At 41.4% G+C, this 24,921-nt stretch overlaps 1 protein-coding gene and 1 long non-coding RNA gene across 2 annotated transcripts in view; both read left to right on the top strand.

The window, feature by feature from the left end:
* The window catches only part of LOC113015973 (NACHT, LRR and PYD domains-containing protein 12-like), a 748,422-nt gene that overhangs the window by 419,172 nt on the left and 304,329 nt on the right, over nucleotides 1-24,921 (top strand). The gene's annotated exons all lie outside the window — the stretch shown is intronic.
* Nucleotides 11,384-17,245, top strand: LOC145425322 (uncharacterized). Its single transcript, XR_013905989.1, has 2 exons — nucleotides 11,384-12,340; nucleotides 15,656-17,245. It is a non-coding gene; the product is annotated as an uncharacterized LOC145425322 (long non-coding RNA).

The raw sequence follows: 24,921 nt of genomic DNA, 5'->3' as shown, positions 1-24,921 counted from the left end.
TTTTTTCCAAATATACTTCCTGGAAAATTAGTCTAAATTAGACTTTGAGAAGGGTCTTATCTGAAAGTGTTTGAAGAGCACTATTTGTACTGTGCTGTTTGAAAAGCACTATTTAAATTGGAAGTACGCACTAACGTGATAAGGACTTTACTGGACTTACCTCGATTTTCAAGTAGGGTGCAAGCTATCTGCATTCGCTCCAGCACAACTGGCTCTGTAGTGGTTGACACCTCACTGACCTCTCCAAAATCAAGGTAGTGTTCTGCAAACTGTGAGATTGATCATAATTAGAATGTAAAGTCTTAATTAGGTAAAGGATAGGATAATTATAAGCCACAAGGCTTCAGCCTATTCCTTTTTCAGTTACTGTATGATTAAGTACTTCTATGTAAAATGATCATCTTTGTTGTTGTTGACCGAAATAACTTTCACTTCACTTAAATTCACTTAAAGTCTTAATTCTAGCTAACAAGAAACTGAATCATTTGAATACGGGTTACCTTTAACAGTAAAACTCCACAACTGCTGGAATCCTGTCGCTTGTTGTGTTGCATAGTCTGTAACTGCCACTCCATGGTGTCTTCATGCCCTCTCATCCTCAGAAAATTCCTAGTTGAACAAAAGTGTTTGTAATGAAACAAGATTTTTTTTTTTTTAATCTAAGAATGACACCTCAGTATCATACATACCTCCAGTTGCGCAGAATTTTCCTGTCATAAACACCTTCATTCCCATGGGGTCTATGAGCAGTATTTTCTGTGCAGAAATGTTGACAATCTAAAGAAAAAGTTAAATTAAAAATTACAATTGTTTGTGCCACTGAAAACTTATTTAAAAATAACACTTTGTGCAAGAAACTGCTTCACAACAAATTATGCAAATTAATAACAAAATGAACACATACCACAAGAATCCAGTGTGTACCAAAGTTCACAGGGCACAGCCACGTCTTCAACTGGGAACTTCATCTGTGGGATTGGAAGTGCAGAGTAATTTGGATTTACTTAGGTACCATGCGTCTCAGGGTGTTTTCAAATATAGTCTTCTTTAAAGGAACCGAACTCTTTCCTCAGCAACAGAAAGGAGTCAACTGTTTGGACCACTTCTGAGCTTTCAACATACCAGTTGAGGCATCTGAACTGCCCAGAAAACAACGAGCTTGCAACTACTGAACAGAGCAGGTGTGCAGCATTCTGCACAAGTATAGAAAAATGTTATAGAACAGTAAATAGGGTTTTTTTAAATTTCAAAATTAGTAGGTAAAGGACATTTCTTACTTACCTTTCGTCTGTCAATAACACGGTGCAGATATGCATCAATGACCTGTTTTGAAAAATCTGAGTTTATACAACAACAGCAACAATTTTTGAAGTAACTGCTTGAGTGCTGTACACAAAAACATCTAAAGGAATAGAATTGCTGATAAAGGTTCTTTCTGCATATACTGGAACTGGGTATTATGATGTCACAACATCTGTGTTGTGGTTGATAACATTTTTTCCTGTTGAAGTGAATGGGTGAAACCTTATCAGAGTTTTGCAATATAACCCCCCGACCTACTCGCACATTTTAAACTATTAATGGTCTCTGCACTGCAAATGCTTCAGAAGGAGCAGAACCTCGAAATCAGAATCAATAATAATAAGTTCTCTTACCTCATCAGAAACCACCGTGACCCCTGCAGTGTTCGAAAAATAACTTGTATGGTCCAACAGCTGCCTCCAAGCGCCCAGTATCCTTTGCACGCCATAGCCTCTTTACTAAAAGAAAAATATGATAAGTTAGCTTAGGCATGCATGAGATTTGTAGTGGATACGCTTGGTAAAGGCCGACGGGCCACAACAGGAAAAAGTCAATACAATAGGCATGCATTTACACGCAGAGAAATAGGAAAGGTACAGCGGGTGGGCAAAAGAGAAAATTACTGACAGGCAGATCCATTTCCAGACTTCCACAAGCTCAGTGCACGTTGCATGTTTCTTTATATCCAATATGAGTTGAAGACTTCAAAATGCAAACAAAGTCATGCAACAGTCAATTAAGTTGCAACGCCAAACTGGCAACAAATGACCAACTGGTCAAAAAGAGTTGTTCACTATGTCACCTTCATTTTCTAAGCTTTGTTTCCGGGAGGGAAGTTCTTGTTCACGCGTTTCTGGTCCTGGAACACAATTAAACTCCTTGTGTCAGCCGTTTTGGGTGCATAATGAATCCTCTGGACTTTGCTGGCACTGAGGGTTAGCAGTAGGATGGCAGGGGGGCATCTTCAGGTCTGTGCTGCTGTTCACCGTCTGACTGCGAGTTGGGTATTTTTAATTGTCACTGATATTTACATGGTGGCTTCTTCTGTACGGCTTGATATGGTCAATGCTGTAGTGATTTCTTAAAGTTGCTCCTTCTGTGTTTTTTAATCTCACACATTTGCCAGCGATGTCTTGAATGGTGTAGGGTCCTGAAAAATCTGGATCAAGTCTTCCTCCCTTCCTTCCACGTTTCATGTTCAAGAGAAGAACTTCATCTCCAACGCTGTACACAAGGTTTCTGTACTTCTGGACTCGTCTAGCATAAGCTTCCTTTTGTAAGTCTTGGGACTTTGCCATATTTTCCTCTACAGTTTTTTTTTAAACTTGCTCTTGTGCGTCTCTTGTAGAAGATACAAAGTCACCGTAACTCGACTCCTCGGGGAGAATGATGGAGGACAGCTAAAATTTTCACATTTTAAATTACAATTAGTCCACCACCAGCACCTTTGTTTTGGCCACATTCAGTTTCAGGTGATTCTCCTCACGAACCGACCAATCAGTCCTCTGTACTCCTCTTCCCTTCCCATTCCCTCTTTAATCCAGGATCTCAACCAGTTTGTTATGTTCTCTCTTATAACTTAACTGGTAAAGTAACAACACATTTTTGGTTGTTAGTAACTTACTTTATTAACCATGTTGTGGAAAGGCACAGGCATATCAATGCGCACGTGCACCACGCTTGGTGTTCTCTACTTTACCACAAAATATAGACTGATTTTACTAAATACATCACAGTTCCTCCCATCCAGCTTTGATGAACACATTAAGTATCAAACAATCGAGATATTTTCAGGTAAATGCCGTAACCCAATAATTGTACTTAAACTGAAATATGACACCTATTCAGTGATTTACAACATAGAGGTAGGTTGTTTCCTCTTAAACATTTTAACTGCTTTCCTTACAAAATGAACTGGAAACCTATAAGTTCAGTCTCTGAGGTGCTCTGGGATTTCTCTCAGGGTAACGTCTGCCTGTTTGGTCAGAGTCCATAGTGCTCTGTGTGGAAAGTTCAGGTGTTTGAACATTGGTGGTTTCACGTAAACCCTGAACCTCAGGTGGTGAAGCGAGGGCAAACTCTTCTGAATCTTGAGGTGTAGATGTGTCCTCTCGGGTTGCTCTGGAACTACGTGACATTCTGCATCTAGAATCTGATCAACATGTCTACGCCAGACTAAGTTGGCTCCAACATTTATGGTGTATATCAGCGGTCCGGTCCATGAACGAATCGTGCCAGAATGCCATTTCTGACTTGGGTCTCTGTAGTCTCTGGCGAGAACTCTTTGTCCAACATTGAAGAACCTGGTTTTGTTTCTTGTTGCTTCCACCATGGAAGACTGTTTATCTTGGACATCCTTGCGAATGTCTGGTTTCAGCAAATCTAGACGTGATCTCAGATCTCATCCCATGAAGAGCATTGCAGGTGTGTGTCCAGTTGTTGCATGAGTGGTAAGACAGTAAAAAAATTGTCAATTTTCTGTTGTAGCGGTTTCCCCTCTGTGCGACTGGCTGGTTCAGCTTTGTTGCAGGATGATGGGGAGCTGAAGTGATATGTCGTATGCCGTTACTCCCAAGGAAACACTGGAACTCCTCTCCAGTAAACTGATGACCATTGTCACTTACGAGCTGTTGTGGCGGACCTGTGCGTGCAAACGGTGACCAAAGACTATTGATCGTGCTGGCAGCTGTTGCTTGCTTTATGGGGAAGATTTCTGGCCACTTTGAGTGGGCATCAACCACAACCAGGAACATTTAGTCCATAAATGGGCCAGCATAGTCTATATGAATGCGTTGCCATGGAGCAGATGGCCACTCCCACGCGTGTACAGGTGCTGTTTGAGGCTGGCGCAGCGTCTGCTGGCAAACAATGCAGGATTTAGCCATATTCTCCATTTCACAATCAGTGCCTGGCCACCAAACATAGCTTCTAGCAAGACCTTTCATCTTAACACCCAAATGTCCATCGTGCAGTGAGTCCAGTACCTTTGTACGTAGTTTGGGTGGCAGGATGACACGAGTTCCCCACATGACACATCCTTGGCAAACGGATAGTTGGTCTTTGCGGGTGGAGTACGCAGAGAACTGAGTGTCACTACAGGACGGCCAACCATTCACAGTAAGATCATTTGACAAGATTGTGTTTTGGCTCGTTTCTCTTTTCACCTGAGCACTTGTGACAGGTAGGGGTTCCATTTGTGTAACATGAAACACAGTAGCTGGATCAGTCATTTCTTCAGTGGGTTGCATGTGTGGAAGACGTGAAAGTCCATCTGCATTTCCATGTAGCTTTGTCCCTTTGAACTCAATGGTGTAGGTGTGTGCACCCAGGAACAAAGCCCAAGCAAGCGTACGCAAGCCATGGTTGGAATACCTTTCTGAGGGTTAAAGATGGACACCAGCGGTCGGTGGTCTGTGATCAGGGTGAAGTGTCGTCCATATAAATACTGATTAAACTTCTTCACTCCCCACACTAGACTGAGTGTTTCTCTGTCTATCTGCGTATAGTTGTGCTCGGCTGCATTTAGGGACCTTGAGGCAAAGGCAAGTAGTCGTTCGGATCTATCAGGCATTTTGTGAGATAGCACGGCACCAATGCCATATGGTGAGGCATCACAGGCGAGGCGAAGTGGTAGCTTGGGGTCAAAGTGTGTCAGAACCTCCTCTGATGTAATGAGCTGTTTAACTTAACTAAATTAAATGCCTCTTCATAGTTTGTCCATTTCCATTTGACATTTTGTTGCAGCAGAGAGTTCAGCGGGTGCAGGACTGTTGAAAGGTTTGGTAGAAACTTGTGGTAATAATTAATTAAGCCCAAGAATGAACGTAGCTGACTCACATTTTTAGTGTCTGGTGCCTTCAGGACTGCTTCAACTTTGTCCTCGGTTTTGTGGAGCCCATGTCTGTCGATCTTGTGTCCACAATACTCAATGGCATCCTTGAAGAACTCACATTTGTTTTTGTTTGCTCTCAATCCATATTTTTCTAGCCTGGCCAGGACTGCTGTTAGGTTAGCCAGATGAGTCTGACCGGCTGGAGCAGCATCTAATAACCAACTCACAAAATAAAGAAAAATAAAAACAAACCAACAAACACAAAAACACCAGGCATCATGATACAGACTTATAATTTGCACCAATGTTTTTTCGAAATTCTATACACGAAAGTGAGCGCGAGAGCCCTCGGTGCGCCTGCTCGCTGCCAAACTCAAAGTAAACTTTATTGTCATCTCCGCTACAGACAGTCCAGTATACAGAGATATGAGATGACGAGGCTCCAGTTACAGCAGTGCAAGTAAACAAACAATAAGAAGAGTAAGAAAATAAATATACACTTTAGGACCAGGGGTAAAGGATCAATAACAATTTAAATTTACAGTTTGAGGGGAGGGGGCCCCTGCTGCTTCCAAAAAGAGCACATTTCATTTATAATGTTGTAAATCCAAGTCCATTATGTATTCATGATTTGAATCCTGGGTTGTGTGAAATCTCAGAAATGCACCCTAGATGAAGTGAATCTGTGAACTAAGGTGTAGGTCTATTAGATCATGTTGTGGTGATCCTTGTGTTGGGGGATTTGTGTTCATACTGGAGTGCAAAATTAAAACCAATGGAAGATGGACAAGAAAAGTTCAAAGCCATCATGGTGCTCAACTTAGAAAAAATAGAAAAGAAGAGGAGGAGAAACGAGCAAAAGATGCAGGTAAGCAGATGTGTGATTGGATAATGGCAGGTCATCCTGAAACTATCAGAATCATAGTGAGTCAGAAATTATGTGGGTTACAGTTGCTCCAAGAAGAAATGGTAAAAAAACAAACAGTAACAGACTAAACTCCAAACAATACATTATGTTACAGATTTAAATATTAATTAGTCCTTGTCAATTGTTGATTTGTCCTGTTCTCATTGTATGACGAATTATGATGGCTGTTTGGTAGCCGTCTGCATACAATGCATACTCTCTCTCTCTGTGTGTGTGTGTGTGTGTGTGTGTGTGTGTGTGTGTGTGTGTGTGCAGCAGCTTTATGTTAATGTGTGTAAGGATTTGTGTCTGTGTGTGTGTGTGTGGGGGAGGGGGGGGGGCGCGCCAGAGGGATTGTTCGCCCAGGGTGCCAAACAGGCACAATAATGCCGCCCTCTGCTGGACAGATATCGTGTTGTCCCTGAGTCCTTCTGATCCTCAGCACTTTCTATCAGGAGACAACGCACTCAGGTCCCATCTGACGTTGTTCACTTGATGTTCTGAAGCCCAGTACGGACCTTAACACGGGCTCCATGTGGACATATTAGATTAAATGTTTTTTAAGACCAGTTTCTTGAATTACATGACGGTGTGATTTTTATTTTGTGCTTTTAGTGCAGAGAGAGTCTCTGTGGAGGTTGGATGTTCTCCCCGTGTTTGTGTGGGTCCTCTCAGGGGACTCTGGCTTCCTCCCACAGTTCACACACATTCAGGTAGTGGGGTTAGGTTAACTGGTGAATAAGTGTGAGCGTGAACGGTGGTCTGTCTCCTCACCCTGTGTTAGCTGGGATCCACTCCAGCTCGTACATGCCCGTCAGGCACCGTCCTCATACCTGTTCTGGTAAATCCAGTCCTGGAAGACACAGCTCACCTGGAATCTGTGTTCATGTTATAAAATGTTACATTTCATTAGAAGTTGGTTGTATTCCAGTTTTATGTTGCAGTTTTCACTTTTGAAAGGGAAGGTTAGTCCAGCTCAGTCAGATGCTGAATGCTCTCTTTCAGTACGTTGTTGTATTAAACGATGACTCAGCAGACGACACATTGTAGCCATGTTAAAAATCATGCAACAGACCCTTGGTCACGATGTCATTGTGGGGATGTCTAAAGGCTGGCTTCCTTCTAATAACCGTAACAAGTGTTTATGGCGCTCCTTGTGATGCTGGGTCAAAGTTCAGCCTCTGAAGACCTCGACGTGTTTGAAGTTATCCACAGGGTGCGAGGTCCACTTCAAAGGTGTTCTATGTTAGATGTTGGTCAGGTTAATCAAAATGGAAACTGTTGAGTTTACACATTAACCAACATGGTCCAGCACTAAACATCGTAAAGCCTTTAGTTTATGGAGAGAGGATGCTGCCATCAAATTCAAAATGGGCTAATATTTTTCTTTAAATGTTTCATTTTCTCACTTTGTTTAAAATACTGGTTTATAGGATTTGCAAATGATTGCATTCTGTTCTTAATCATATTTAACACAGCGGATCAAATGTGGGGAAGTGGGTGTTATATTCAGATTGTGGGATACATTTAGGAAATGTAAAACTTTTGATGTTAATGTTGTTTATTTGCAGGGTTTAAAAATAAATGTGTTTATTGTTTGAAACTCATACTTGGCCTTCTACTCTTCATGGCTGCTTAACGAAGCTAACAGGGTGGACAGTCTGAGGAGCTGGGAAAGAAAAGCGTCTGAACTGCTTTAAATTTCTTGAAGACATTTTATCCAAGAAGTTTCTTCAGTTCTGAGAGAACGGCGCGGCGGTGGGTGTGGATAATGTTGCCGAAAGAAAACGGCGGAAGAGGGGCGGCTGAAGAGTAAACTGTGAGAAGTAAGTACTGAATATTATGTCACTTATTTATGTGCAAATGTTTAATAATGAAGAACATTAAAACATTCCTGTTGGCCACATGTTGGCAAAGTTATGTGACATTAGTGATGTTTGTACTTTCAGCGTTTACTTGGTTTTAAAGCCTTTACTTTAAAATATACGCTGTTCAATAGTCGACCTTAATCCTACAGAGAATGTGATGATTTTGTGGATAATTAAAGTCAGTCATTTATCCACAAACACAACAAGCTGAAAGTCAGTGATGCTGCTCGGTTTGCAGTCCTGAACATCACGGCACAAGCAGGATTCACTGCACTGTTAATGTTAGCTATGTTATATTGCTGCCTCTGTTCGGTGGTGTCGAGCCAAACGGACTTTAACGTGTGTTTGAACGAGCTGACGGTTCACTCGTTAAGCTGAAAGAAAGATGCTTTAATCACAGCAGTCACACATGTGTCCACTGCACCATCTGGGAACTCTTCTTGTTTAGCACTCGTAATAACACAAACACTAAATCCTCCTTCTCTGGTGCTGTTGTGTAGCAGTGTGTACACCTGAGACTGTCACCTGTCTGTCTGTCCTGCACAGGGCTGAACTGGGACAAAAAATCGCTATCGGGCATACCGGGCAAATGCCCGGTATGCCCGATGGCGAGTCCAGCTATGGTCCTGCACTCTCTCTCTGTTTCTTTCTCTCTGATTGTGGAATAAAAGTATGAACATGTGTTTATAAGTCACACTTGTGTTTGAATCCTGCACCTTATCACACATTTGATTTCCATGTGTGACGACTGCAAGTGTCCAGAGTGAGGACAGACTGAGGGACCCACTGCTGCACATCATCTGTGAGGCTTTGCACCCCTGATGATCCACCAGGACAAACTCAGCAGTGTGTGAGGAAGAGGAGGAGGAAGAGCCAGCAGCAGCTGACAGATGGAGAGAATAGACAGACTGTTCCCTGTTTGTGAAGGACTGCTAGGAAAGTTTAACATAACTGTCTGTGCTGAATCAGTCTTATTAGGTAATGTTCAAATAATGTTATCCTCCCAGTGTTTTCAGTGTGGGAGAAAGTACTCAGGGCCTTCAAGTTACACACTATGAAAGGCAGCAACAAGTTTAATGTTCAGAAACCTAAAGTCTGTATCAGCAGCAGAATGGAGCTAAAAATAAATGTTTGTTTCAGTTCTATGAAGCTTTGAGTATTTTGGATCAGTAGCACTGCTGTGTTTGTTGCATCATATTGCTGTGATTGTTTATATGCTTTATATATTCTGAGCTAAGTTGATCTATAGTGTTACATCATTTTCTATAAGGATGTTATGTGTTTGTAGACTTTCTGCCCAGTTTGACCCATTTAGCAGAAGTCAGCCTGTTTAAGGCTCTGATGTCTATTCTGTATGACTTAAAGCAGTTATGACATGGTCTGATTTTCTCACCCAATAAAGGAATATTTCATTTATCAGTCTACTCTTCATTCTATCAGACACAGTTATCACAGCTCGTACATTTGCTTTTTACACATATATGTAAGCACTGAGCCACATTTAGTAATGCCAACATATTAAAAGAACAATATTTCTCTCTTATATATGATACATCTATATATACACAGTCACAGATACTTGAGTGTCTTTGAGTGAAGATTTAAGGTGATAGGAAATATAAATAACTGCAGCTTGAATCTTTGACACAGAGTTCATGCTTCAGAGTTCAGATGTTCAGAGTTCATGGACCGTTGAGGCTGCGAACTTTAAGGCTGCAGACCCTGAATTGGGATACAGCCATCGACTGTGGAAACCTTGCAAGTGGATCGTAAAGGTTGTTACAGAGTCTTTCATGTCTAAATTTGCCGTTAATAATTATATAATTGTAGGAATCATCTAGTTTGCTTACACTGATTACGTTGGCACTTTGTTAGCGCTACAACAACGGTCAGACCCCCGAGGCATCTAAACTTTAGTAAGAATGTGCACTTTTGACACCTCTGGTTAGCATTTAGTGGTCAGTTTCAAACGTATTTGATTTTTGCTTGTTATGAACAAATTCACTTCACTACTTTTCACGATCTGTAACATCAATGCACATTGTTCCATTTACTGCATATTGCACTTTATTCATATCTCTCATTCCACCTGCAAAAACATTGTAAAGGTCGTCACAGAGAGTTTTATATATGTATAAATACTAATATTCTCTATTTATTCTGTTTTATTGCCCAGATGTTAGTTAGCCTTTGTTCAATTGTCTTTTATATGTCAATAGATACGTATGTCACAAATAAAAGTTTCTTGTAAATTATGTTTTTGTAAAGAATTTTCTCCCAAATCTCTTACATGCTAACTGTAACGTGTTATTTCTGCTAAAACCTGAACTTAAATGTGTATATGGTGTTTATCTGTTTTTCTCTCTGTTTTAGATGCAAATATCAAATTGGAGTTCTGCCTCCAGGCCAGAATTGCAGGAATGCACCACGTGTTGGCTGTTTCACTGCCCTCTGTGCCCCACTCTCAGCCCTGCTGTCAGGGCAAAGATTGAGCAGCATATAAATGGACACATTCAAAGTGCTTTGCCTTTCAAAGGTATGTTGGTATTAAATATACCTCATAGTTAAAGTCATAAATATGCACTTCTTTTCAGCACCTCTGCAGGTCTTTGTTGACTTAAAAGTTATTTTTCACATTGTACAGTTCAGTTCATTCATCAGCGAGAGAAAAAAGTGTTTTCATTAAATATTTTTCCTGTTCACCACATTTCCTGACAGCTCTTGTGATCCACACTGTTAGATATTTTGATACCACGGTAAGCATTTACAGGATATTGTTTTATACAGGAAAACTGTTACTCAATAAGGCCGATCTACTAGTTGTTTTTCTCTTTCTCTGTGACCCAAGAATTAATGTGAGACTCACAAGCTGGTACCTCAAGGTCGAAAACACCACAGAGATGAGACCACTTCCTTACTCCCATCCTCCCTTTTTCTTTATCTCCTGGAAAAGGCTCGTTAAAGGCTAGGTGGTTTGTTTCAGAATTCACTAATGAAAGAACTCTGTATTCTATGTCTAGGAGTGTATTTTGCTGGGATGATCATAAATTGTAGCTGAACTGATAAACTACACAAGGGATACTTTGCTCAGAAGGCAGGAAGACGTTTCCTTATTTGGTCTGTACCGGTTTGAACTGGGAAAGCTGACACACGAACCTTTTTTCATCTATATAAACTGCTGTGTATCAAATAAACCTTTGAGTCGATTTGGGAAGACAACCTGAAGCAGTCTGTGTTTCCTTGTTCTCCCAAGCTGCTCCCGACGTCGTAACTAACCCAGCTGAATGGCATACCTGAGTGTTACTTTAAATAATTAGGAATCTTATAAGGAAAGGACAGAACTCTGCTTATCGCTCACGCCACGGAGGAAACCCGGGAAGGCAATTTCCTTCAATCTTGGTGTCAGAAGTGGGATGACTGACAGAAGGTAAATATGCGTCTTTCATATTTATATAAAGACCTATTATACCTCTCTCAGTGATCGATCCATAAAAAAACGGGATATGCTGACGAAGTTTCACTTAGTGATCCAGAGAGATACACTGACTGACTTCCTCAGTCCCCGAATAAAGAAACGGGATATGCTGACGAAGTTTCACTTAGTGATCCAGAGAGATACACTGACTGACTTCCTCAGTCCCCGAATAAAGTAAATTAACCCTTGTGTGGTGTTGGTGGACACAGGAAGTTGCCTGTTGTCTTGAATATTTTAATTTTGTTTAAGTTGCTCACTCAGAAAGAGTGACACAGGAAGTTGCCTGTTGTCTTAAATACTTCTCGTTAAGTGAGAAGTTGCTCACCAAAGAGTGACACAGGAAGTTGCCTGTTGTCTTAAATACTTCTCGTTAAGTGAGAAGTTGCTCACCAAAGAGTGACACAGGGAGAAGTTGAACGGGTCTCACAGACCCGATTACCATACAAGGGTTAAAAGCAGTAAATTAAAAGCAGAAAGACACAGGAAGTTGCCTGTTGTTTTACGAGAAGTTGCTCGTTAAGCGAGAAGTTGCTCGCTAAGTGAGAGTTGCTCACACAAACAAAAAATTGCTAGCAATAAATTTAAAGTGACCTCAGCTGTGCCGCAGCGAAAATACTAACCTAAATCCTCCTAGCGTGTAAACCCCTCTGGAAATCACTGAACATGGGTCAGAATTATTCAAAGACCACAGACAGGTCCGATAAAAAAAAATCTAAAGTACCTGTAAAACCAAAAATTAATAAAATACAAAATAAAGTCTCAAATAACGGCTCAGTATAACTCCCATTTCCGGTTACGTGTAACCTACGTCCGCGAATCGGTGAAGACGTCCATGATCACGTATCCAGAACATGCGGGAGTGCTTATGTGACTGACTTTGTTTACAACTTAAGAAGTTCAATGCATTCTAATTTCTTTTCGGAGCCTTATCCCGAACGATTATCGCCAGAAAACAGGTCAGTAGAAATGTTGAATATCATTTGTGATAAGAAAAGTAGTCTGCTTAAAAAGTCCTGTAGAAAATATATGATAGAATGCCGCGACGTGATGCATCAAATGTTACCGCTATGGACAAAAGGAGGGTAAATAATGACAAAGTCGCCGATTTCTTTAAGAATCTAAAGAAATTCCTGCTAACAATGTCCAGAGACAAAAGTGACTTAAATGCAGTAACTATGTGTACACAGAAGCCTGATGAATCTATCCTAGTATTCATAAAACGCTTTATGCACTGTTGGACAAGCTAGAGGTGCAAATTCAGCTCAGTTTTCCAGCAGCCGCAGACACCCAAGGCAAAAATGAATTTGTGTATTTAATTTAACATAAAGGGTGAAATGTTTGCTGACACTGATAACAGCTTATGTTTTCTCTGCCCTATGTACCGACATGATGGAGAAGGAACATCCTCTGTGTCAGCTGGACCCTCAGCAGAGAATGAACTCAACATCCTTTTTGTCCGGTACTCTATGTCACACACTGTGCCAAAAAAAAAACGTGTACAGACGCCACTAACAGGTAATCCCATGACTGGGAGCCACACTTTTGTTTCTCTCACACTGTTCAACAACATGATAACTGCTCACACAAGTGAAGGTCAAACAGTGATTTTGTCACATAACTCAGACATAGTTTATGACATAACTACACCATGTCGTCACATAGATCTAACCTACCCTATCCACTGTACTATTTCTGCAGTTACATTGCCAGCTGAATACCAGAATATGACATTGTGGTCTAAAAGTGAGAATGATATAGGATTTATTGACTGTACACTTTATCACGTACACCTATTAAAACACAACAAGCAGTATATGTCAAGCAGCATCCCATTTCCACGGAAAAAGCCGCAGTCCTAGATGTCATGATAGGAGATTTATTGACTACAGGAGTAATAAAGCCCACACTCCTGTCAATCCTGTGCCAAAGCCTAACAAACCTGGCGTATGGCGTTTCATACAAGACTTAAGGCAAATTAATGCAGTCAACATTCCTCTGCCACCTCTCGTTTCAGATGTTCACAGCATATTGACATGCATTGCATACACATTTTACCGTGGTGGATTTATGCTCCACTCCTTTTTCTCAGTACCTGTGACACACAGCCGTTATTTGCATTCACACATAGAAATAAGCAGTACACTTGGACTCGTTTGCCCCAAGGCATGATAGACAGCTCTGCTGCTTTCTCAATGGTGCTTCACTCCTCCAGGGCTGCACCCTGATCCACATGTGGATGACCTCCTCCTCTGTGCTGAAAGTGAAAAACTATGTCAAACTGCTACACACATGCTTCTCCAGCACCTCCAAAAGACTGGCCACAAAGCATCTGCAAAGAAAATGCAGTACTGTCAGACTTCTGTTCAATATTTGGGATTCACACTGTCTCACGGAAAACGTTCCATGACTGCAGACAGGGTCAAAGCTGTGACCTCCGTCCCTCGTCCCACTACACAGAAGGAAATGTTGTCCTTCCTAGGCATGGTGAACTATTGCAGACAGTGGATACCAGACTGTTCTTTTCATGACCACATTCTGCGTGACTGTTGTAAAAAAGACAAGCCTCCTCGAATACTGTGGTCCACAGAAATGACTGCCTCTTTCAATGCATTACAGGGAGTGCTGACCTCCACCACTCAAAGGTGCTGCCTGAATTGTTCAGGAATGCCGGCCTGCCTGAGGGCAGTAGCAGCTTGCTCTATCATGATAAGGGACTGCGAGAAGCTCACACTCTCACATGACACTATTCTACACACCAATCACCAGGTCATGACCATTCTAGCAAATATAACTACACAACATATGCAAATCTCACTATAAAAGCGAGCAGCACACCTGATTCGCCAGCACATTTATTGATCCTATGCTGTGTTCTTCTGACCGACAGGATGGCTCAGACAGGCTTGACACGTATACAGGAATCCACAGCACCACGTCCAGATTTAGAGCAAACACCTATCTCAGACTCAGCCACGGTTTATGTGGACGGGTCCTGTTCAAGGCCGAATGACAACTCATTTCTTTGTGGCTATTCAGTGGTGACATTGCCTGACATCATACTAGAGGCTCACTCATTACCATTTCACTCAGCACAAAAAGCAGAGCTCATGGCTTTAATACGCGCCTGTGAGCTCCATGTGGATAAGCATGTGACGATTTACACAGACAGCCGCTATGCATTTGGCGTTGTGCATGACTTTGGCACATTGTGGAGACAGAGAGGATTTAGATCTGCTGATGGAAAATAAATTGCTAAATTCTGATTTTGTTCAAAGACTTTTTCAGGCTATACAGCTGCCATCGGCCGTTGCAGTTGTAAAAACGAAAGGACACAGTACAGCTGACACAGACGAAGCAACAGGTAATGCTCTAGTAGACGTGACTGCCAAGGCTGCAGCTGCATCGCAGCTCCCACCTCCACAGGAAGTATTATCTGTGCCCCTACAGTTGCCACTTGTTACACTCCCAGACTATTTAGAAACAAATGTTGATTTAAAATTTATACAAGAGCAAGCCTCTGCATAGAATAATGACTGTACCTTAGATGACAGAGATGGCTTATACAAAATCTTAAGGGTTTGATTGCCCTCCCATATTCCCTGATGCCAGTCCTTGCCCGACATTTTCACTGTGTGAGTCATGTCGGACAAAGAGGGGTAATAGGGGCAATAAAATCAAGATTTGTAATTGAGAAAACATCACATGCAGTAAAAGCATATTAGCAACCTGTCTAACATGTGCGCGAACTAATGTAGGTAGCTCAAAAGCAAAACATCAGCATTTACCACAACCAGATTTTCCATTTCATACATTACAAATTGATTTTACACATATGCCAGCACAAGGAAGCATCAAGTACTTACTGGTAATAGTGGATCAATTTAGTAAATGAGTAGAAGCTTATCCAACCTCAAAAGAAACTGCAGAAGTAGTCTGTCAACAGTTGAGCAATGAAATAATACCCAGATTCGGAATACCTCACCAGATTAACAGTGATAGAGGATCTTCATTCACATTAGAAGTAATTCAAAAGTGTGCTAAAACTTTAATGACCTGGGTCAAATTACTTACTCAAGTCCTGTGTGAGATTAGAATGACTCAATCTGCAGTAACCAAATTATTTCCATTTGAAATAAGACTATTTCCAACACCATGGTCAGCTTCCAGAGGGGCACCGCTAGTAGAAGGTGATGTATATTGCATTGTCCACTGATGTTCACAACCTGGTAGAAAAACTGAATAATAACTATCAGAAAGTTTGTCTCTCTCAGCTTTTCCCCTCCACAGTTCCACCAGTGGAGACAAGGAGACGCATGTTGGAGAAGCCACTAAAACCAAGGACACTCTGGGAGGCCGCGTGTTCCAGCCCCCAGGCTTTACTGGCAGTGACGAAGAACCAGCATCCTCACAGACGGACAACCTCAGTGGATTCATGCCAGCAGGGTTAAGACCAGCCCAATCGGACCATCTCAGGCGTCGGATCAAGCAGACGACATCTCCGGCGAGCCAGCGCCCGGAACTAGAGCAAATAAACACACGGGTAGATGACATCTCCGGCGAGCCAGCGCCAGGATCCAATTTACACACACACACAATCACTGATTAAGACACAACGTCTGAAAGAACAACAACAAGGTGCACGCTGTAATGAGACATGGCTAGCTGTCTCTGTGGCTGAAGTTGTATCATATCTGGAGGAACACACACACAGTTCAAGTTCGAGCAGAGAATCGATCATTGTTCCCCCAGACGGTGTATTAAATGACACTGACTGGGGGGAGTTAGTTAAATCACACATGGTCACGCGCCTAACTAGACCAATCCCACGTGCTTATTGGTTGTGCAATAATACCCTTAGATTAGCTTTACCTGTTAATTGGACCGGTACCTGTGGTCTAGTAACCGTTGATGTATGCTGTACTTTCATTCCCAATAATACCGCTCCTAACGGTTCATTCACACAAGCTATGAATAAACTTGAAGCATTGCAGATAGAACTAAGAGCCAATGCAGGTCACGGTCAGTGGCTACATAAGTGGCTACAGGACACGTTTGGAAGATGGAAGGAACTAATTGTAGCCTTTGTAACCGTTGCAGCATGTTTTTGATGATTATTGTCTGTTGTGTGGTACCCTGTGTACGTTCAATGATAACCCGTATAGCTACTAGTACAGCCACTTCAATGTATTTGCAATTGGCACAAATTGACCCAGATTATGTGTCAGATGTCATCAATGATGTTCCTGATGTGTATATTGAACATTAGGTTGTGAACTATTACATTTTATGATTTGCTTTTTATATTATGTTATTACATTTGTGATTTTTCCTTTCTATTTGAGTTATTATTTTTAAAAAATAATAAAAGAGGGGAACTGTTAGATATTTTGATACCACGGTAAGCATTTACAGGATATTGTTTTATACAGGAAAACTGTTACTCAATAAGGCCGATCTACTAGTTGTTTTTCTCTTTCTCTGTGACCCAAGAATTAATGTGAGACTCACAAGCTGGTACCTCAAGGTCGAAAACACCACAGAGATGAGACCACTTCCTTACTCCCATCCTCCCTTTTTCTTTATCTCCTGGAAAAGGCTCGTTAAAGGCTAGGTGGTTTGTTTCAGAATTCACTGATGAAAGAACTCTGTATTCTATGTCTAGGAGTGTATTTTGCTGGGATGATCATAAATTGTAGCTGAACTGATAAACTACACAAGGGATACTTTGCTCAGAAGGCAGGAAGACGTTTCCTTATTTGGTCTGTACCGGTTTGAACTGGGAAAGCTGACACACGAACCTTTTTTCATCTATATAAACTGCTGTGTATCAAATAAACCTTTGAGTCGATTTGGGAAGACAACCTGAAGCAGTCTGTGTTTCCTTGTTCTCCCAAGCTGCTCCCGACGTCGTAACTAACCCAGCTGAATGGCATACCTGAGTGTTACTTTAAATAATTAGGAATCTTATAAGGAAAGGACAGAACTCTGCTTATCGCTCACGCCACGGAGGAAACCCGGGAAGGCAATTTCCTTCACACACCATTTTGCTTTCATTATTGAGGACGGCTTGGATATTTTTGTTAATATGTACAATCTGATTGTTAGATAAACTGACTGCATTCTATACAACTACATTTAAATTACATGTTTTTTCTTTTTTTCTCTCTTACAGACAAAATGATGTGCCGGTGCACTTTCACTGCCCTTCTGTAACATGACAGTCATACAGCGTGGGGATATGGCAAGGCAATTATTGTCATGTCAGCATTCAGGACTGCTCCCCACTGAACTCTCCGTGGAGCCTCGTCTCCCTCTCCATGTCTCGTCTCCAGCATCTAAACCATTTCCTGAATCTTGGGTAGAACATTCATGTGCTCCACCCTCTGTGCTAAATGAAACTGGGGCTTGTGGAAAGTCCATGAAAATGAAACGTCCTCACTGTGGTCTTAGTCTTCTTACAAAAAAACTTCAAGGCTCACATGATGAGGAGGCATTCAAACAGGTCAATAGATGTTTGCCTGGCCTGTCATCCACAGTGTTTTTGTGTAGAGGGACTTCTTCCTCTTTGTTTTTCAGTTTGCAGAGGACATGGAGCTCTTTTTAAAAGCATGTGCTGACGAGCAGAGACTACAGGTCAAAGCGATGTTTGACATTTAATGGACAGATGAAGGCACTGGCTGTTTGTTTGTGTTTTTTATCTGTTGTTTGTTTTTCAGTGTACAGAATTCCAGTTAAACTTATTATAAAATGCTGTTCACTTGTTTCCATACTTATAGTAAAAAATGTAAGTGTAAATGCAACAGCATTGTTTATACTTGTAACTTCAGAGTAAAAAGCTTATTGTTGATATTAACATTAATGTATTATCCTGTAACCAATAATATTTTTATGCATTTTACGTATTAACCCTCTGATCTCTATCCTGGCCATTTGGGGCCACTTCACTTCTCCTTGTTTGACTGCTACACTGCAGTGGACCAAAAGAATGACGCAGGTTTGATCTTAAGGCTCTAATAGTTGTGTGTGTTGTGCATGACATTGCAACGCAAACATGTATTTGCAAGATAGACTGGAATAAATTATGATGCATCAAATATTACACAGGCTGCAGTGAATTGTTGTTGATACAGGTTATTGAGCTTTGAGTTTCCCAGTCAAACGTAGCTTTGACACACATGCTAACACTCTTACTCTTGTACATTTCATAACAAGACACCAAAGCCAAAATATTAGCTCTCAAAAAAAATTCAAAGCTGCAGCTGCAGCACACACAGCAACAAACACTGTTAGTAAATGTGTCCTGGAGTTTCTGCAGGTGCAGAAAGTGCTGCTGCTGTAAGTCAGCCTAACAGCTTCCAGATCACTGACATTTCTGGAAAGATGGCAAGAAGGGCATCACTGCTCATTTCTACAATCTCCCAGATCTTGGAATACAAGCCCCTGTCCCATGAAAACCACTTCACAGTAGTAGGAGTCCACTAAAACCTACAAATGAAGAGTGATCCTGGAAGAAATAGGGCGCACACTAGTGACCTCAACAGTTGCAAGACAGCCTTGTCCCCGATGCTTATATGAAAAAAAATATGAAGATTTATGAAACCATTAGGACTTTATTACTGTTTTATCTGAAAAGCTACTGGTAATATTTAACCTAACTGGGATTTAAAGTGTAAAAAACAGAATGTAGATAAAATTTTGGTTTTGATGAAAAGGAGTGGAGCTTGTGAGCCACAATGTAAGCAGTGTTGCTTTGCTGACATGCACTCGATGCTGGCAGTACAAGCATTGTAGTGGTTCTTATGTTTTTGTAAACTAATTGTATAATATATTGAGCCATTCAACAGTACACAAATGTTTGTAGGCTCCTTTTTGTATGCAACCTGCATGTCTTTCTGAATTAATTGTTTGTTTATATCATGTTTTTCAGGAAAAAGAAGAAGTTAAAGTCAAGTGGAAGCCCTGCTCAACATGGTATGTAGTAACAACTTTGTTGGACGGGAACAGACATTCATACTGTTGATAAATAGTTATCACCTCAATTTGAATTCATGTATTTGGACTAAAGTAAATTGGGAGCTGTTAGCTGTCAAGCTGCTCCTCTGTGAGGAGCTTGATAGCTGTCCACCTCCAAAGTCCATTATGAGTTTTGGAGGTGGACATGGTCAAGACTTTTAAGAGTTGGCATAAGACTTTACTTCTTTATAGAGCTTATAGTTGGGGCTGGTTCAGGTCAGCCCTTAGTTATGCTGTCATAGCACCAGACTGCTGGGGGTTAGTGTCTACTCGTGTCATTGTATATATCCAGGAATATGTGCCTGAGGATAGTTGTCATGAAATCAATATTAAATCAAAGTTTTCCTTAATGACCACAGCTGGCATGAGTTCTCCAAAGCTGCCTGCTGTCTCAGGATCTGTCTCCAAAAAGAACCAGGGAGCGCTAACATGTTATGTTCTAGACTGATGAAGAAAATGCACATTAAACATAGTATAAACTCACTATGTTAAGTAATGTGAAGAGGATGCCTTTAGCTCCTATTGGGTTGGTTCCTTGATCAGTGCAATACAGAATCATTCATCTGGTTTGATGTAATGTCCTTCAAACACGTCAAAATGAGGCTCTGTAGTCTGTGTGGCCTCCACATGCCTGTATGACCTCACTACAACACCTGGGCATGCTCCTGATGAAGTGGCAGATGGTCTCCTGATGGATCTCCTCCCAGACTCCAGGACTAGAGCATCTGCCAACTCAGGCAGCAGAAGGTTCTCCAATATGTCTCCAGACTCTGTCACACGTGCTCAGTGTGAACCTGCTTTCATCTGTGAAGAGCACAGGCCGCCAGTGGCAAAGTTGCCAAGCTTGGTGTTCTCTGGCAAATGCCAAACATCCTGCACGGTGTTGGGCTGTAAGCACAACCCCCACCTGTGGACGTCGAGCCCTCATACCACCCTCATGGAGTCAGTATCTGACCGTTTGAGCAGACGTGCATATTTGTGGCCTGCTGGAGGTCATTTTGCACGGCTCTGGCCTTTCTTTCCTACCCCACAGTACCTTTCCTTATCTTTTGTTTCCTACTCTTTTACTTAGTCTTTGATCACGGTTGTCTTTCTAGATAATTAATGTCATTTGTTCTGGGGCGAGTCACTGGCTCGGGTGCATTCTGGGACTGTCAGTTCACCAGTGTGCTGGCATGTTTCTTAACAAACACACCACTACAGCAAACATCTCAGTTGTACTTGTTGATTTCTTCAACAAAACACTGAACAAAACATGTCCTTGTGAGTGTGCTGCCTGGTGCTTTTACATTTTGTGGTAATTTGAGCAGCCCAGAAAGCATCCCATGAATTAAATGATGTTATTGTATCTGAACATGTACACGAGTCATTAAATTAGATGGGAAAGAATGATTCAGGGTAAACAACTGCACCAAGGGAATTACATTTTTCTTCTCAACATGTAAAATGTCTGTTGATAAGCAATTTCTAAAACAGACATTATGAAAATCACATTAAACAGATGTGATTAACTTTTTATTCTAGCAAACATAACATCAATGATGACACAATCAGTCTTCATCAGAAGTGCTCAAATCACTCTCATCGTCTGGAACGTCCTCCTCCTCCTCTGAGTCCATTTCCAGGAGTGGTTGGTGGCTGAGGATTCTCTTGTACACGTCCTTTACTTTGAGCGTTTCAGCTTTCAGTTCACTTTGTTTTTAAACCAGGCTATGGAGTCCTTTCTGTGCATCCTCCGACATGCCAACAAGGGAGGCTGTAAAAACAACAAAACTATTAAATATAAGTAAAACAAACAAACAAACAAACAAACAAACCTCACCTCATAAACACAAGGAGTTAGGATCATGTGATTAAACTTTTTTTAAGGGAGAAGGCAGTGTTAGCTAGCAACCCAAATATAGGTAAAAGATCCAGTAAGACTTTAGCATCTGCTATTATTTTCAATCAATTCATCACCAAATGTATAAATAAATAAAAGATGTGCTTACAGTCTGAGGAGATTGTCCCCAACACCACAGATCGCATTTGCAACACTGTCCAGTGATGCTGCATCTCCCTGCAAAGGATCATCTCCTCCTCTCTCAGGCGCCTCACAGCCATCACCTTCTCAAAGACCTTTCTCTTTGTCCGGAGGTCAGCAGCAGCTGCAGTTTAACAGCATCAGATGGGAAAACATAGCAGCATATTATGATTCAAGAACAAAACATTCAACTACTGCTCAGATGCTGGGAGTTTGTTTAAAAAGGATATTTAGAAATCAAGAGCTTACGTTCACTTGTGCTCTGCCAGGGCCAAACGTCGCTCTGCATGAGGGCATCACTGGATACGATTTGCTTTGTTGCTTGTTTCCTTGTTGTAGTCGTCAACAGCAGCCGCCAAGCGTTTCTTCTCATCTAAGATGACCTTGTGAATTCTGTGTCGCCTCTTGTTGCTATCTGTAAATAATCATAAAAAGGAACACCTTCACATAATGCATATATTTACATTTTAATCTACACTCATCAATTCGTTTGCTAGAACAAATCACATCCAGCTTAAACAAACCTGGATCTGATTTTATTCTGTTTACAAAGTAGCTGTACAAGCTGTACAAACTGAGCATCAAACGGTCCGTTTCAAAGAAACTGTGACACCATTTTGTCTGTAAAGACTTTGTGTTCGCACTCTGATGATGACGACAAGCTGCTCTACTCGTGCCTGCAACGCTCCAAGGCTGCCATCAGTTTGATCCGTTTCTAAGTGAGAGGAATATTAATCAGAACACAGGATGAGTAACAGTCACCAAACTACAGTGGACTCTGTAATCACTGACTTGATGATATTCATTATAAGACATCTGGAGCCTTCATGTGCTGCATTATCATGAGATAACAAGTATGTTGGTGTTCAGCTTTATAAAACCAACTAGTACGACATCACTTCAACCCAGGTCCAATCCAATTTGATCAAACGCAACAACTCTGCCATCAATTCTGCTTTTACAAGCTTATTTTTCATTGTTTGTTGACACTGTCAGAAAGATCTTAACTCTAAGTTCTTTAATGAGGCCATGGTGGGTCCTGTTGTTATACACGAGTGCATTATATTGAGACTCACCTTCAGCCCATTGCTGCAGTGTGTCGTCATCCACACCCAGCTCATTTCTGCTCGCATTCAGGCTCTCCACTTGTTCTCTAAGGATCCTTATGATCTAAGAATACATTAATAAATGTCATTCATATGGACATTTTTAGAGTACTGGTGTTTTTGCCCCATTACCACACACATTAAAATGGGTGTTGAAAAAATGACCTTTAGATATCTCTGGCTCAAAGTGCGGCCCAGTTGTTCCACTTTCCTTTTGTTCCAGCCCAAAGCCAGGAGGCTCAGCATGTCTGTTCGCCCTGCATTTCAGTTAGTATACAAATAAGAATGAATGAGCAGGAGACTGAGTGGAATCTCACACACAAACACACACCTGCTTTAGACATGTACTTCGTTGTGATGGCCGCCCTAGACAGGAAACTGTTTACTTGCTCCACCTCTTCTCCAACTGTAGAACCGGCCCCATCCTGAAACGCACCTCCCCATTTGATCTATAGAAAGGAGGTCACAATACATGACTGCTGAATTCATTCAACCTTATAACAAAATGTCTTAAACGTATCCAAGCCTACAAGCTGCAGTATACCTCGCACATCCAAGTGTGAGCTACTCAAAATGAAGTACACATTAAGATAAAGTCAAGTAAATAGTATTACGACAACACCAAGAGAAAAACAAAATAAATATCCACCCATCCAAATATGTATCCACACACACACACGTATGAGTATATGGTTATGGCGTTAACGTCATTTTAACAAGATTAACGCTGACAGCACTGATATATATGTGTATCTTACATCATTTGTGTGTCTCTGGATGTATTTCACAAACTCAGCAACTTCCTCATCTTTCTCAATGAAGACACCTTCAAAGTTCCCCTGCTCTGAAGTGCTGAACGAACACGGTGACAGTTGTTTGAAAAGAAACATCAAAATACAATTTTTGTACAAATCCATATTTGACTTATGTCCACAATGCATAACGTACCTTGCATTTGATTGAAAGCGATAAAGCTTGCAGTTTCCATCAACTGAGACGGCGAGCATGTCTGGAGTGCAGGCAGGGCAGCTAAAGCATGGCTCCTTGCACATCCTGTCCACCTCAAACTTTACAGCACTCCACTCCAAGAAACTTTTACTGAAGGCATCAGCTGATATTCGGCCAGTCTTTTAAGTAGAGGACAAACAACAGAATATTCACGGACAGTCATCATAAACATTGATTTGCACAATTTCCTTAAACTTGACAAATTTAGAAACTCACCCTTCCAAAATGGGCTGTTCGTTCATCCAGCACTTTGACAAAGGCCTTAAGTGACATCCCTGCTGCAGCTTCTTAATGTCATAGAAAGACTGAAAGACATCCATTGAAAACAGGGTGCAGAAATTTAAGGTGCCAGGCCAATATCCACCACCCTGGAAGTCCTTAACTGAGGGGGACCACATTAGGCCACAGCTGGTGCAGCTCACCACTGGCAGTGCAAGGTTATAACGGCCTTTAGGAAGGATAAGGAGAAATCCAGTCATGGCTCAACAAAGACATTCATTTTTTCCCATGTTGTTTTCAAAGCGGTCTGGTAAATCCAAATGACCTTTGACAGGTGCCCACATATACTGCGGGCCGAGGTAATTCAAAACAATGTAGCAATGTACAATTTGCAATAAAACCTGCAAACACATCTATTGTGTATGTACTGTGTGACAAAAGAGCAACTTACCATTTATGGTTACAAGAGCCACAATTGCACCGGGTGAAACCTCAACGTTACCTGCTGGGCAGTCACACACAGTCTGGTCTTTGCACAGGCAACAGCCGAACTAACATTAAAAACACACAATATATATAAAAAGAATTGGAAATTAAATGATACACAATAAATATACAATAACAGCACACACTCATAGTACATAGCAATAAATGCATAAGACTTAAAAACCGTACATATTGGATTGTGAAACTCTGATGAAGGCTGCAAAAACCCTCCTGTTACTGCCTCTCTGCTGTGCAGGACAAAGCGTGTGTGAACTGCAATATCACAGTCAGCACAAAGGAATGGAAGAGGCAGGCAGTCCAGACACCTCACAACTACTTGTTTGCCACACAGAAAATTGGATAAAAACTGACTTCAGCATAATATAAAATAATGTGTTGTCACTATGTATGCATTGGTCAACTTTCAGATCTATGAAGTTCAGCTCCCCCAGCTGTGTCTCCCTTCTGTGGCCCATTCCCTCATTACTACCCTGTGTATTTAAGCCCTGTGTTTTCCCACGCTTGGTGTCGCGTCGTACCCTCAGACCCTGCCTGTGTGTTCCTGCTTGGTTTCATGGTTTGGTTTCTGTTTTTGTTTCATGCCAGCAATAAAAGCTGTGGTTTTAGTTACATTTCGTCTCGGAGTCCTGCATTTGGATCCACATTTCCACCTGCCCGCACT

The sequence above is a fragment of the Astatotilapia calliptera genome, chromosome 3 (genome assembly GCF_964374335.1).
Source record: "Astatotilapia calliptera chromosome 3, fAstCal68.1, whole genome shotgun sequence".
Lineage (NCBI taxonomy): Eukaryota > Metazoa > Chordata > Actinopteri > Cichliformes > Cichlidae > Astatotilapia > Astatotilapia calliptera.
Note: the sequence above shows the minus strand (reverse complement) of the source record. Positions and strands in the feature narration are given on the sequence as shown.